This window comes from Choristoneura fumiferana, chromosome 27 (assembly GCF_025370935.1).
Source record: "Choristoneura fumiferana chromosome 27, NRCan_CFum_1, whole genome shotgun sequence".
Classification (NCBI taxonomy): Eukaryota; Metazoa; Arthropoda; class Insecta; order Lepidoptera; family Tortricidae; genus Choristoneura; species Choristoneura fumiferana.
Genome location: NC_133498.1, coordinates 9,461,991 through 9,477,746, shown reverse-complemented (window position 1 = coordinate 9,477,746; position 15,756 = coordinate 9,461,991). Strand labels below are relative to the sequence as shown.

The following is a 15,756-nucleotide window of genomic DNA, read 5'->3' as shown; positions in this document are numbered from 1 at the left end:
TTAGATATAATATCGTTTAATTATATCGTAAAAACCTAAACCTGTTAGGGCCCGAAAAATTTCCCATAGACAACGTGGTTGTGTAAAAAAACTTTTCGTTACTTGCAACATTTAAGTGTCTTCCATTGTCGATGGTGCGAAGTTTTACAAAACCTTTTTTTTATCCTTTTACTTTAATAACTTAACTTTTGTGGTTTAGGAGCTCTTTGGCGAATAAGAGTTTCTACCATGAAGAGTACGAGTTGGTACTCGTTTCGTTAAAAAAACGTAGATTCTATGAAATAAATGAAACCCAGGGCAGATGCATTAAAACAATATCTCTTTTATATAATACATTTTTTAAAGTCCATAAATTCAGAATATGCCACCGTTTTTGGCATTCGTTCTCAAATGAATAGGAGGAAACAAAAATAAAAATTACAGCTGATTTTACGTGTACTGAACATAAGCTTCATTTTTTACTTTTTAAGGAGTGCATAGCCAGCTTTTGTATAACTAAAAGCTATATTAGGCTTCCAGCGTCTTGAATGTTTACAAATAGCAGTGGCAACTTAAATCCTTCACCGTCGTTCGTTATGCAACATTAACTGTTGCTTGCAAGTTTGTCTAACATTCCAGGAACTTTGCACTTTCCCAGATAAACAGTATCCTATGTTAATAGAAATAGCGTATTTTTCTTTCAATGTAATATATTTTTAATAGTTTTTGCACTTATAGAGATTACCCCATACGAACGATCAAGTTTACTTATTTGTGATATAAGTATAGATATACCTCTGCCTACTAGGGCGTCCAGTCTCGAAATATTTTTGAGTCTCAGGACTGAGACGAGACTTTATCTTCAGTCCGGGAGTCTCGAAATTTCGAGACTTTCGAGACTTAACGACAAATCCATTTGGTGGTCCAAATCTGAAGTCATAGTCGTCGTAGTTGCAGATAAAAAAGTACTTAGTGTGAGAAGAGCGGGCGACTTCGAAAATTACGAAAAAAAATATTTTTTTTAATAAAGTTTATGTTGTTTATTAAATTATCAGAACACTACCATCCTAATTCAAAAGGATGCATGTCCAAAAAATCAATTTCGTTTAATAACACTTTTCGATACATAAACATCAATCTATCATATGAACATGTTTCTGAAAAACTTTAGTAAAATATTTCAAAAACTTACTAAGAAAATTTAGCATATGTCCAAAACCATGATATTTCCCAAACAGTATGGCCTTATGAGTGTAACAACAATTGTTCCTTATCTCCTCTTTACTAAGAGTTAAGAACGCATAATCTTCTTCTATCTGTTTTAATACCTTAGTTAGTGACCGCAATGCAGGTATAGAACATAAAATATATATATGACGAAATACAATTTCTTCCATGCATCGTCGTTTATAATACTATCATGGTAGTGAACAATATAATCATCACAATATAACCACAGTTTACCTAGCTAATTAAAGTATTTAACGTATAGTGGATTTTTTGAGGTACTTTGAAAGTTTTTTTGATTTAACTTATCGTATAGGCATTATAATTGACTGTAAACAATCACAAGTCCGGTCTTGCTGGACTGAATAAAATAAGTCTCGAAGTCTCGAAAATCACCGAGACTGGAACTACAGAGTCTCGGGACCGAAAATGGTTCGAGACTCTCGGAAAACCGAGAGTCTCGATTCCGGGATGAAGCCCTACTGCCTACCAGTAAATACTCAGACGCTAAGAAATATTTCATAAGTATAAACCCCTTTTTTCATATGGGGTTAAAAACAAAACAAACAAAGCCATTATCAAGTAACTAACGACGAGGAATCATTTTGCTGTTCCCGAGTTGAAATTTTCAGAGTAAATGCAAATACAGTGTTCGGCGTGCAGAAGCGAGTCCGTGATTATGCTCTTGGGTTTAGTTTGTAGTATCTGGGACTAGCGGGAGCGGCTAAATGAACATAATTTTGGACGCAGTTCCACATAAACTGTCGTGAAATTGTTAGCGTCAGAATCGAATATCTGGGGCTCGTCGTGCACCATTACATATTATTATATAAGCTGCTGCAACTAATGTTGATGGGCAAAATACAGGGAAAATATCACCTTGGAAAGCGAAAGAAATCATGGCTGCAGAATATTAGGCAGTAGACCGGGACCAGCAGTACAGAGCAACTGCTCCAGATGGCTCAAGACCGGGAGAAATTTTCAGAGCTAACGGCCAACCTTCAGTAATGGAGTGGCACGTTAAGAAGAAAAAGGAACAAGATAAGCTGAGTAGAAACGTGCCAAATCAAGCCATCACATTTTGCCTTTATGTTTGTCTCAGCTTAGGTAAAAACGCTCTTATTCGACTGTTGTCGCATTTATTAATCAAAACACATGTAATTTTGTCAGTTAGTTCTTGTCGATTAAAAAAGTACTATTTTTAAGTGTAACGAAAAGTCGTAACCATAAGTTTTAATATTTTTCCTAAGTTGTCGTTTTTAAAAGGTTAGCGGTAATAGTAGTTTTGCTACTGTGTTTCGTACGGTGAGTCCGGTTTTACTCCCTCCTCCCCTTTCCCCTCCTCTATCGCCCTCCCTTTAGGCCGGCAACGCACCCGCAGTCCTAATAATGCTGTAGGTGTTCATGGGTGGCGGTGATCATTTGCCATCAGGTGACCCGCATGCTCGTTGGCCAGCTATTTGATAAAAAAAACAGAAAAAAATGGCAATGACTCCACCGACAAGAGTACAAATAAATAAATAACGGTCCTATATTATGTGTAAAGATATCCAACACGAGTTTTCGAACACTCTTGTCTTGTAATCACAATCGTTTTAACCACTACTTTTACTTATGTATAATTATATCATTGTATTTATTTTAATATTATTAATTTTTTGTTTGTTCTTGTTTTCTGCTTCTGTTTCCGCCACCTTGCTTTTGTTTGACATAATCATAAGTTCTTTTACCCAAATGGTTGTCTGGAAGAGATCGCTTTTAAGTGATAAGACCGCCTATTGTCTAGCCTGAATCTAAGTGTTTATATTATAAGTTTTTTGTACTGATTTGTGGTGTGCAATAAAGAATATTTGTATTGTATTGTACTTTCCGTCACACGGTATAAGAAGAGGGTAGAAAGAGATAGTGAGTGCGATTGCAAACGCCAGCGCGTTAGATAATACGGCCTCCGCTCTCGCTCTTTCCTTAACCCTCCCGCGGCCGACCTACATTAGACGACAGTGGATATGATCTTTTAACGCAACGCTTTGTCCTGATGTCGGTTGATGCGCTTGATACGGATTATGTGTCGAAAAGTCGGCTCTGAAAAACAGACTGACATCTATGTGCTTATTAGTACGTATTGCTTTTAGATGAAGGTAAGGTAGCTTGCGTACTTACAAAAAAAATGTGAAAAAACATTATGTACATACCATAAAGAGTTTACACACATACATATATACATAATGTGACACAGTGATTTTAAGAAACAAAAGTTAAAATGTAGAGGAATTTCGAAATACCCACTTTTTGCCAAAAGGCTTTATTTTACGCTTATACCTACATTAACTGCTAACTGCTACTTATACGCTGCTTGCTCCCCGCTACTTTGTCTGCAAAGATTTCATTTGTCGCTATCTCTGGTGAAAAAAAAACCACAATATTCGCTACCCTGGTCTTTTTCTTTTCTATTTTCAAAGGTTTGCCGGGAAAACGGGACCAGGCCCTCCATTGACTACCTTGAAACTTTTCTTAACGTTCACAAACTAATTATTTTGTAATGTTCAATAAATTCTTTATTTAACATCATGATGCGATTGATGCAATACAATGAATATACAAAAAAAAACAGCAGTCAATAAGCCGTCTTATATATTCCAGACAGCCAATTAGATATAGAAACTATTAAAAACACGTGTGACGCCTTCTCATGCTAGTTCCTAAACACCAACAAATTATTTTTTCAAATCCAAGTTCGCCTTTTAATAAACACAATTTTAATAAGGCATTAAGTTTTTACACCCCGTTTTTCCTGGCGGCAGAATATGCGCGGCCACGTCCTTTATTAGGGTGCGGATGAGATACCCAGTTATGGCGGGCGTACAAACAATGCTGATTGCGTTTACAGTTTGAGGACCAGAGACGTATGATGATAAAGAGAGATGTATGTTTAATTAGGTTTGAGAGTTTGGGGTTTTGGTGGAGAATTCGGGATTGATTTTTTTCTTACTTTCTGGACAGTAAGAAATACTTGTTTGATGATAGTTTTTTTTATCTTGTAGGTAAATAAGCTGAAAAGGGATCTACTTTATTTTTTATTTGTATTCTTTATCGATCTATAACACATTGAAAAACAAGGAAAAATAAACCGGCCTGGAATCGAATCGACCTGTGATAACTATAGTGACATATCGTCACTACTTTCAAAAAACTCGTAGGTAGCTCAAAATAGATATTTTTTCTGAGTGAACTTTATAGACATTACACCAAGGTTCAATTTTGTTGACATATTGATTTTAGATACGAGATTTTTTCAAAGCAGTGACGATATATGTACCTACACATTTTTTTAATGTCTGTTTATTTATTGACGAAGAATCAAAAGCTATAAATTACAGAATTAACTTATTTTATAGTAAAATGAAGCCCATTATAGGATTTCACAAGTAGAAACAAATTTTAACCACCTAAGCCCTGCCGTACCTACTTTATAAAGGACTAATTAACACTAAGAATAATGGCCTAATGCACTTTATAAAGTACACACTGTTCACTGAATAAATAATTATAAGAATTTTGCAAAAATATCCAAAATAACAAAGCAGGTCAACCACGTCTAGGTCTAGTACTAAGTTCGTTACAAAAAGTCAGGGCTTAGGTAGGAGGATAAAGAATTAGAAGCTACGCGCATAATCGCAAACATGCACCACGCAAATATGGATAGAACCTCGAAATCAAAACTCATTCACTACAACATAGTGAATTCATTACGCAGTTTTTAGCAATGTCCTTAATTGGCATTGATCACTTTTTTACAATGTGGTCTAATTCCAAAACTATTTCGAGGAATAGGTTAATTAAATCATTTTATAACATTTTAGTAAAAAAATACAAAATGATCGTGTGTATATTTGCAAAATAACGTTTGACCTTTGTTTGACCTTCATCGCAAATAAACGTTGTCATTATCTAAACCGCCTAATCCTAACACTGACAGGTGATAGATGACACTACGTTTTTTTAAATAATTGTGACGGGCAAAAATAAACGTAGTTTTTAATGCCATGGCAACTATTGTTAGCTATGATTCCGGTAACATAAATATAATAAAAAAATGAAAACCAACAAACCGAAATCCTTAAAATAGATATCTTAAATTCGCCTATTTTATGAAAAAAAAAATATAAAAATAAACATTGTTTTTTTAGACTAATGCCAATTTAAGTACACTGAGCATTATACATTCTTAGTAAATACGAAGAATAAATACACCCAAAAATAAAGAAATTTACCAGAACGAGCAAAAATGGTTATTGCTCTCGCTATCAGTCATAAAAAAGACAAATTGAGTTAACCACAAAACGGGAGGTTAGCATTGAGGCTGTATGATTGATTGCCTTTATCTATTGATGCCATTATAAAAAATATTTACGCGAAACGTATTCATGGTTAATATTTTGTGCGAATAATGCCATAAAAATCGAATTCGGATTTAAGTATTCATACACATGACAACTTAAGTTTTAGAAGAAAATTAACTAGTCCTAACTAATATGATAAATGCGAAAGTTTGTAAGTTTGTTTGTAGGTAACAAACACGTTTAAACTGCTGAATCGATTTAGATCAAATTGGGTATATATAGTTTTAGTCCCGGGGAAGAACATAGGATAGTTTTTTCCCAGAAAATTACATGGTTCCCGCGAGAAAAATGCATTATACGAGGACAGCGAGACGGGCAATAAGTAGTTACTAAACTAAAATCAGAAAAAAACAGTTAAGTGTTTCTTAGTTACTTGTTTTTTTGTATATTTCGGATAGGACGGACCCAATCTCTTCCCGTAGCTTTCTAGAAAGATGACTAAGGGACCTGGGAGGCTACTATAAAATTCCAAAATCGAAGTTCGTATCGTACCGTCCCTCTTACTCACGTATTAAATAATATAAGCGTCAGCGGGACGGCAAGATACGAGTTTCGAATTTTGCACTTCATTATTCATGACTAACTACGAGCTCTGGGCTTCAGCACTGCGGCGTGGAAGTAAGGAAAGGGGGAACCATTATGCTATTTTCCCAAGGAAGTCGCCATTGAGGTTCACTACTGACCCTAAATGACAAAACACAACACACTATCTAGAGGTGGTGACTTAGCTTAGAAAAAGATCTTTACTTCCTTAAATAAATAGCACAAAACCAAAAAAAAAACACTGGCTGTATTACGAATGGGCCGGCTCGATCGGGTTAGTACCACACTCCCACAGAATACCGGCGTGAAATATTAGTTTTGCTACTGTTTCGTACGGTGAGTGGGAGATCCGGAGGGCCAACTCTCCTCAGACTAAGGATAGTTTTTATCCCGGAAAATTGCATAGTTCCCGCGGGATAGCGATAGCCGAATTCTACACGGACGGAGTCGCGGGTAACGTTTAGTTTATAATTTTAGTGGGATTCAACGAGAGCAGCGCCGCAGGCGTAAGTTAGTAGCTTATACTTAAACGTGCCTTAACGTTTCCACGCGTCACGCCCATATGACCCGGAAACCCTATAAACGCGTTAACGTTGTCTTGTGCTTAAAGTTTACTTGTCCCGCTAATTATTATTCCCTGGAGCTTACCTCATAAAAGCTTCACGTGGTGCAAGTTGTGTTATCAATGCAAAAATGTTATAAAATATACAAAAAGAAAAATGGTGGCGGTCACCCATCCATGTATTGGCCACGGCTGACGTTGCTTAACTTTGTAAAGCGATTTCGTAATTAATGTCACAAATGTACACTTAAAATTGGACTTTGCTAATGACTTGTAAGATTTACAAGTACTTTGCTCATGCCTTTTACGAATGTCGTAAATAAGACGAATTTTTCACTATTGCATTTCGATTTACTTACAATAATATTTAGAAGATTCTAGTATTCTCCTTCAATTGTCCATTATTTTTGGATCAGATATTATATGGAACTTTCCCACATTCATTCACAAACTATGGTCTTAGGCAATGAGCTTTAAAAAAACACATATCATAGCCGGGGAAAAGTCTTTTTTTTTTATAGCTCAATGCTTTTTGTCGTTACTAAAACGCGTTGCTCGTACATTTTGTACCAACGTCTAACCATACACGTTGACGTTATAGCGTAATGATGATTAGTACACTACCAGAAGGACGACTCCAAATAGGCTAAATGAAAATGATATGACGTGACACGGTTTCGCAGGCAATTAATTTTTATGAACGTGCAATGGTAACGTGTAACGTTTATTTGTTTCAACAGTTATAATTAAAGCTCTTTTAAAAAAAAAATCTGAGCTAATGCAATTGAGAATAGACCAAAAAAAATATTATAACGTAACGTAACGAAAAAAATATTTACGATAGGTAATGGTTTATAGTTTGTAGTTATAGACGTCTTCGTAACACAGATTCTGTGCCTATACTTATTTTGGTACACAAGATACAGCCATGTGATAGAGATAGACGTTTGGACAAGCATTTGGTATTCTATGGCTATGGGAATTTAAAAGTATCAGTTTACTCAAATGAGGGCCAAAACATAGTCAAAATATCGCTAGATGGCGTTAGTATCGTGAGGTTTTTTGACGTTATGGTCTTGCTTGCAATTGGCTCTAGTTATTAGCCAATTGCAAGCAAGACCGTAACGTCAAAAAAGTCTCCCGATACTAACGCCATCTGGCGATATTTCGGTTGTCTTTTAGCCCTCGTTGGCAACACATTTATTTATTTTATTTCTTGACTTGGTACTGTCGAAAAATATCTTTAAAAATAACGATTCGATCCCATTGAATCTACCATAAACGTTCATTTTTTTTACAACGTTATCTGACTTTTAAAAAACATTTACCGTCGAAGCCTTTTTAATAACTAAACCCTTGCAAAAACCAGCGCTTTATCTCGTTTAATTAACACAACTAAATATCATTTTAAAAAGTGCCTGGGTATACGGTGTATAACCATAAGTATACCTAAAGGGAAGTTGTATGTATGTATATGTATGTATGTATACAAAGGGAGGGGTGAATATGGCAGGTTAGGGAATTTCATTACAAGGCCGGAGCTTTGGCTTATTTAAGTAACGTTAATCTAAGGTTATGAACGTGGTTGAACGTTTCGGAACGTTGATGCTGCAGTTAAGTTCCAGGTGAAATTTTCGTTTATTCTAAATTGTCTAGTTTTTAATTTCATTTAAAGACTTTTAATGGTATTTTCTGATTTTTGCGTTTGTTAATTAAAAAAAATTTATGCTAAAAAAAAACAAAGACGACTCATAATTCATAATACGTCTACGTATTACAATGATATTTAAAGCTTACCAATTTAGTAGATCTGGAAGCAGTACCTGAAAAAATAAACAAATTTTATTAGTTTTACACAAAAACGCTTATCAAGCAGTTTGACTGATAAAAAAAGTAAAAACCGCAGTATGGTGACATAATTAGGCAACAAAATTCAGTAAACAATAAACCCGATATTCCACAGCCTCAAAACCACTTCAAAACACCGATTAAATTAAAAATATAGCCAACACAACCGCAGACCTTATCGAGCTTACGTTGGCCAAACTGAAAATATACGGGAACGAACATCAAAGTGCCATCGTCCGGCGACCGCAGATGATTAAAAAAATACGGCTCGAGTAGAGTCCGTTTGGTCATAGGGCGGCCCGACCGTGACTAGTATCTGCAAGCAAAAACGAAACCAAAATTCGGTATCAGTTACAGCAGGGCTACTACGAAACTCGAAACTAGAAGTTCGTGTCGTGCGGTCCCTCTGACACCTATACTATTTAATACGAGAGCGATTAATAGAAGCGATTGTTTGATAAATTGATAGTTCGGTCACTTTTAAAAAAGCGAATAAAATATGTATTACATACATATGGAGTTACGAGAAATTAGCAGATTTGTCGTCTCCTGATCATGGCGCATGCAACTGTGCCGAAATATCAGGCAGCTCTAAAATCAAGGTACGCGGAACAAAACCCGCATTTAATTTATAAAATTAGTAATGACCGCTATAGTCTAAAATATTGAATTAGCAGATGCGTTGGTAACGGAGTCACTAAACGACGCAGGGAGTCCTTCACACTCATGTTAAATTTTAAAGCGTGAGCGGGAACGATATGACATTTGATAACTTCATAGTATAAGAACTGATTGCTCACGCCGAAAATTAACGAACCCAATTTCGGTTTCAGTCATAGGTTCGCCAAATTAATTTTATTCTGAAACCTAATCAATAATTAAATGTATATGAATGCGAATATGAATATGAATGTCAAAACTCGTCGAAGCTGAAACCAAAAATTTGGTTCTCATTTACAAAATATGAGTAAAAATTGTGGATATGTAGTTTAGTAAAATGGACTACTTCACTTTACATTTTTCAAGCTTTTTTCGTACTTTTACTAACTACTTATTTATTTGTTTAAAGTCTTGTAGGTTAATTAGGTATACTTTTTATGATCTTCATCACAACATTTAACGCAATAAAGAATTTGAGTTTGAATTAATTTTGATCCATTTCTAGTGGTCTAACTTGAGTTTTTTTTACCCTTTCATACCTACATTTATTTACTTATTGCATTTTCGTTTATAAATATAGTTGTTTTTTGCCTACTGATCTAAGAAGAAGCCTGTGCCTTGTATTGAGACATACCGACAGAGTTGATGGTGACTATTTTATTTTTATTATACGTAATAAAACTGCAAATAAAGGCAGTATACCTTTTTATATTTATCGCTGTCCGCAGGTCCTATCTTTCCGTCTGTTGTTTTAACCCTATCACCTATATCTATTACCGGAATAAACGTCCAAGCCATTGCGAGCCGGATCTAAGCAGTTATAACCGGTTATAACCGGTTATAGCCGGGTCTGGCCGGCTAACCGCCATTTTGCTCGTAAAAAGCAGACTATGTCTGTTATCCGCCTGTGTTAAGAGGGTGGATTATTGGTTTATTAACCCTCCGTATTTTTTAACAGGTAAGATCGTTTGGTTTTTGCTCAAATTGTGTGAAAATGAAAATTTTAAAAGAATTTGCTTTACACATATAAAGAGTTAGAAAGAAAGAAAGAAAATAATTAGGGAGGTAGGTAGGATCATTTAAGAGAAAACTATTCTTTAAGCAAATGATAGTTTTTTGCACCGCAGTAAATAATCATTAGATCATTTTATTAATTATTATAAATATGGAAGTATACACCTATTAATTAATCCATCAAAAAAGATAAAAATAAAAATTGGTATTACCAACTTACTGTATGTGTAACTAATTCTCAGTAAATATAGAATTAGTACCTGGGCAACCGAACTTTGCTCGGGCTAAAACTCGTTAATAAGCGCTTTCCCAGGTACAAGACCAAGCTAGATCGATTTGTCATCCCCGAAAACCCCTACGTACCAAATTTCATCGAAATCGTTTTAGCCGTTTCCGAGATCCCCGAAATATATATATTTCGGAGAAACGCTGGTGAGAGGAGATGATGATGATGATAGATGGAATGAGAGTACTTCCGTCTCGTCGTCAGGATGCCTTCATGATGTATGTAGTTGAGTGAGAGCTTCAATTAGAACTTATTTTGGAGCGCTGTTGTTTTATTTCACCAGCCAATAATAATTAAATTACAAAACCCAATCAGACTATGTACAGAGCTAATCGACAGAAGAATCGACAGAATCATTAGCCAGGTCAGGTGTTGTCGTCCCTACAGCCCGAAGTAGAATGACGTTCCGGCCACGAGTCCGTCCGAGTCCGACTCCAAGTGCACCTCTACCGGTAGTTACTTTAAACGGCGTTCGCCGCCATCTCGATATTGTAATAATCAATTGACAATCCAATTAATATGCTTTAGCTTGATTATTTTTATCCACGGATATGTTTATTGATATCAATAAACAAAATTTTCAAAGCTAGGTATATAAGTCCACACGAGTATTTCAAAGCCTAATTACGTGCTAGCTAATACAGACTAAACCAAAATATAATGCTTTTAAATCAATACTTATCTTAAGTGCGCGTTAAAAACATGCAAACACATCGCCATAACAGTATACTAATATGACCCAATAAAGGCGAGCCACTCAGCGTTTTGGCGGGTTAATGTGAGGGGCTATTATTGAATGTACATCGACATTCATTGGGTATATTTGCACGCAGTGTATATATCTACTACCGTGTATACATTATCTATACCTATAAGTGACTACAGATGTATTAAAAAATGTTTTTCCGTTGTATTTTATCGGATAAGTTCGTATTTATCATGATTTCTTAATGAGGGTTTTCACAGAGGTGAAATTTCGCTAGATGGCGTTAGTATCGTTAGGTCCGTTTGCCGTTTACTTGTGATTGGTTTAAAAAGTAAATGAACTAAAAAAAATAAAAAGTAAATGAGCCAATCGCAAGCAAACGTCAAACGGACCTCACGATGCTAACGCCATCTAGCGATATTGCACCTCCGTGAGAACCCTCATTGGCTTCAGCAAATTTCAGTACCTAAGCTGTTGCAAAAGCAAGATAAATACGACCCTTTCTGACAAAATACAATGGCAAAACATTACTCACTACATCTGTATATCCCTCCACGGACAGGAAGATTTTTATTTATCTGTTTATAATTTTACAAAACGTGAATCTAATCATTACAAGTATGCCCAATGCAATAGCAATAATAATTCACAACTAATGAGGGCTATCATTTTTTGTCTCACTAGATGGCGCACTGTTGCGTGAGGTTTTTAAGTATGGCTTTCAAAGTCTGTTATTACGGGCGTGAAAACAAAGTTTAGATTAAAATCATATTTAATACACCTTAAAACCGTACCATAAAAATATCGAGCATGCCACAGTGTTGCATAGTCCCCGTTTTGTTCGGAAAAAAGGGTTTCGGAGCAAAGGTTTCCAAAAGACAAAACTGTCTCAAAACACAGACATTCATTGCCCCGGAACGCATATTTGCCATAATTAATTTCAGATATTGCAAAATATTCACAAAATTATTCTAATTATAAATAAACCCGCGTAGCTCACCCAAAATCTATGAGATTTGACATTTCGGAGACCTCACGCTACACTAGCATCCTAGTGGCGAATTCATACGCGATAGCCCTCATTATCTGTAACCATCAATCTATGTGTGCATTTAAGAATTGTAGTAAAAAATCATAAAACCTGTAATAAACGACTGTCTGAAGGATTACCGCGATCCGATTAGCTTCGCTTCCGCGGTATTATAATTAAATTAAAATTCTGCTTTTAATTAATGTAATTGTTAATCAGTGTGCGATGGAAATCCTTGAAGTTGCATTTGAGGAAGACAAAGAAAGCTAATAATGTCTCAGCCGCGGTAATAAGTGAGACAGAAGAATATAAAACTGTGGATATAATTAACTACTTTGGAATCTATCCTACTAAATTTTAATGTTAGTGTGTATTTATGTATGTATTACTCTTTCGCGGAACTACTGGATGGATTTATATTAAATTTGATAAAAAACTGATATACTTATTATCCTGATCCCAATATTTTCAACCGCTAGGTTTAGACATAAATTTGGGGCGGATGACATGCAACGTTAGCTAAATACACGGCATCCTTTTTGGAGAATTCCCGTGGGATTTGTGTAATATCAGCGAATTTTAATTCAAATGGTTCATCTAGTGGTTTGTCCTTGCAAATCCGCTGGCAAAAGCCAGTAATATATAAGCCAATATTAAACTGGAACTTTATTGAACTGGAAGGTGATTCTGGAGATGTGATTAGATCAATCCCAACTCAGTAGGTACCGAAATGTATTCAAGTGACAATCACATTTTTGTTTTTAATTTAGCACTAGTCTTTGGCTCCAGCTTCGCACGGTCATACTAATGACAAAAACCGGCCAAGAGCCTTTCCGTAGCCACTACGAAAAAATTAAGTAATATTTTTCTAAGGATTTCTTACTTTTTACGGAATCTGCCAAGTTTAGGTATATTTTATACCTTAGGCTGCTTAAACTACTAATAATTCTCAAGGAAACTAAGCCGTTATAGTTTTCCTTGGACGCTCGATTTTAATGAAAATATAATAATTTAACGAAAATTTTAAGTTGAATATTTCGCAAACACATCACTGAATCGAAAAGTTGTCTTAGCAAACCCCTAATGGTTTTAAAAGACCTATCCAACGATATCCCATACTATAGGGTTGGATTAGAAAAAAAAAACTACAGTAGGTATTCTATATTTATCCTCACTCTTATCTTCAATTTTTAATATTCATTTCATTTTGTCCCGGCATTGATATGTACATAGGTAACCTACCTATTACCTACTGTGTTATTATAAACTGAGCTACCTAAAACACATTACAAAAATCGAAATCTCATTGTAAAATACTCCACAAAATAACAATACACAAAACTCTCCAAGTGAAATCCGGTGTCGATTCGGTTTGTACCGGCTCAAACTAGTTAGCGAGCACTCAGGGTCGGAAGGGTTGGGACTAAAAAAAAATTGTCGCCAATTAGTGAAGTTGGCCCATTGAGGAACTTAATTCGAAGGAATTTAAAAATTTGAAGCATTGCTTCTTTGTTGGTGGAGCTGAGCGGTTTGTTGTTGATTGGTCATTTTTTATACTTAGGTACTGCTATTCTTTTTCGATATAATTCGAGTTCTAAAAACCAGAACACTGCTGTTTACTTCCTCATTTTAGAATTTTCAAGTTTAAAACTGAGCAAGAAAAAAAAAAAACTGAATTGAAAGTTTGAGAAACGATTTCATTCTCTGCAAAACAAACCCGTAGCTTTTAATAGATAATTTCATCTCACTGATCACCAGCCCGGCTAGCTCAGTCGGTAGAGCATGAGACTCTTAATCTCAGGGTCGTGGGTTCGAGCCCCACGTTGGGCGAAATCTTTTTGTGCTTGTTATAATATAAATAAATAATATTTTTTTTTTTATTCGTAGTTGTAGGAGTTGTGATTTGTGATTCCAATTGCGTGATTAGTTTATAATCATAATAATAAGTATAGTTTTTTTTGTAGTATAAAACAGCAGAATATGATTATTACGTCTTAATAATACCTAGAATAAAATTAATTAATAACTCAACGAAAACGAAGCAACCTTGTACCATTAATACAATACAATACAATACAATGACTTTATTGTATAGTCAACGTCATAAATAAGTGATCATTTCGGTACCCTGTCGCTTTCAGTCGTTACACAATTTCGTATGGCTTTTCAAGCATTACGTTAAAATGACAAGGTACAAATTTAATCACTTTTATTTATGACGTTGACTGTACACCAGAAATAAAACCATGTGGCGAGAGTGTAACATCAAACAGATGACGTCAGAATTCTATATCTGTATTAATCTCTTTGAGTAAGTGTTCTATAAATTCGTACTACCATTCATCAGGGGGTGTAGCTCAGATGGTAGAGCGCTCGCTTAGCATGCGAGAGGTACGGGGATCGATACCCCGCACCTCCAATTTCCTTTTTGCTTTTTTTTTACTATAATAATTTTGAATTTCTTTTAGTAATTATAATATTATGATTTACCCTCTGTTCCACCATCCAGTGATTACATTAATTTGACGGATTTTGTTCGAATAGACGGCGACGGCGTCACATTTATCCGTAAGTAAAATTAATAAATGGATGGTTTTTTTTAGATTTAATTGAGCTGATCCTACCTGACATTCCCATTCATATTTCCTCAAAATACCTAAAATAATTTTAATGGAAAAAGGTTTACCTTTACCATACCATAAGCATAACATTTCGTATCATACAGATCTATAGTATCATGGGGCGTTGACCCCGCCCGCACAAAAGAATTGACATTTGACAGCGGTATCGCTTTTGGCGGGTAATGTGACATTTGACGTTTTTAACGTCATTATACTGTGACAAAGATCTTAATGACGGCGGGTTACGTTTCGTGGAGGGCGATTTTCATTTTTTTTTCATTATAAAATAACAATTATTATCGTCACGGCGAATTGTAATAAGTAAAGTTTTGTAAGATGGCCGCGTTCTTTATTTTTGTTTGACGCATAGTGGCAATTGCGCTTTGTTTTTTTTAAATGTAGCTTTACGATTAAAGTCAACGGAAGAAAACGAAGATTTTAAACTTGACCAAAAAGGTCTTCATTACAATTTATTTCTTGTGGTACTAAAATTTAACGAAATAATTAATCAATAAGTACGCGATCAATTTCTTTCTCTAAATCTATCTCTATGGCGATATTCAAGGCTGCAAATCTATAATAGAGATCGATCTCGGTGTCTATGCCGATTAGCAACTAGAATCACTTAAATACGCTCACAAAACGCAAATATAATAATAACCACCATTCCCCAACAATTTGGCTTGCTTGGCACTAAGACAATGACGCCAAAGTTTAATCTGCGTCCAACTTTGCCATCGGCTCCATATTTTGGCATAAATTCAAAGTTTCCGGAGTATCTCGACGAGCAACTATGTCGGATAGTTAGAAAGGATTGTGCCGCGCGCCATCTAGCGGCGGATAGCTTAAATACTTGAGGTGATTTACGTCGTCGAATACT

General features: G+C 35.4%; 2 non-coding genes across 2 annotated transcripts; both read left to right on the top strand.

Annotated features, from left to right (window-relative positions):
• The first annotated feature begins 14,012 nt into the window (after positions 1–14,012).
• TRNAK-CUU (transfer RNA lysine (anticodon CUU)) lies at positions 14,013–14,085 on the top strand. Its single transcript has one exon. It is a non-coding gene; the product is annotated as a tRNA-Lys (tRNA).
• A 516-nt stretch (positions 14,086–14,601) lies between these two features.
• Positions 14,602–14,674, top strand: TRNAA-AGC (transfer RNA alanine (anticodon AGC)). Its single transcript has one exon. It is a non-coding gene; the product is annotated as a tRNA-Ala (tRNA).
• Positions 14,675–15,756: the final 1,082 nt, after the last annotated feature.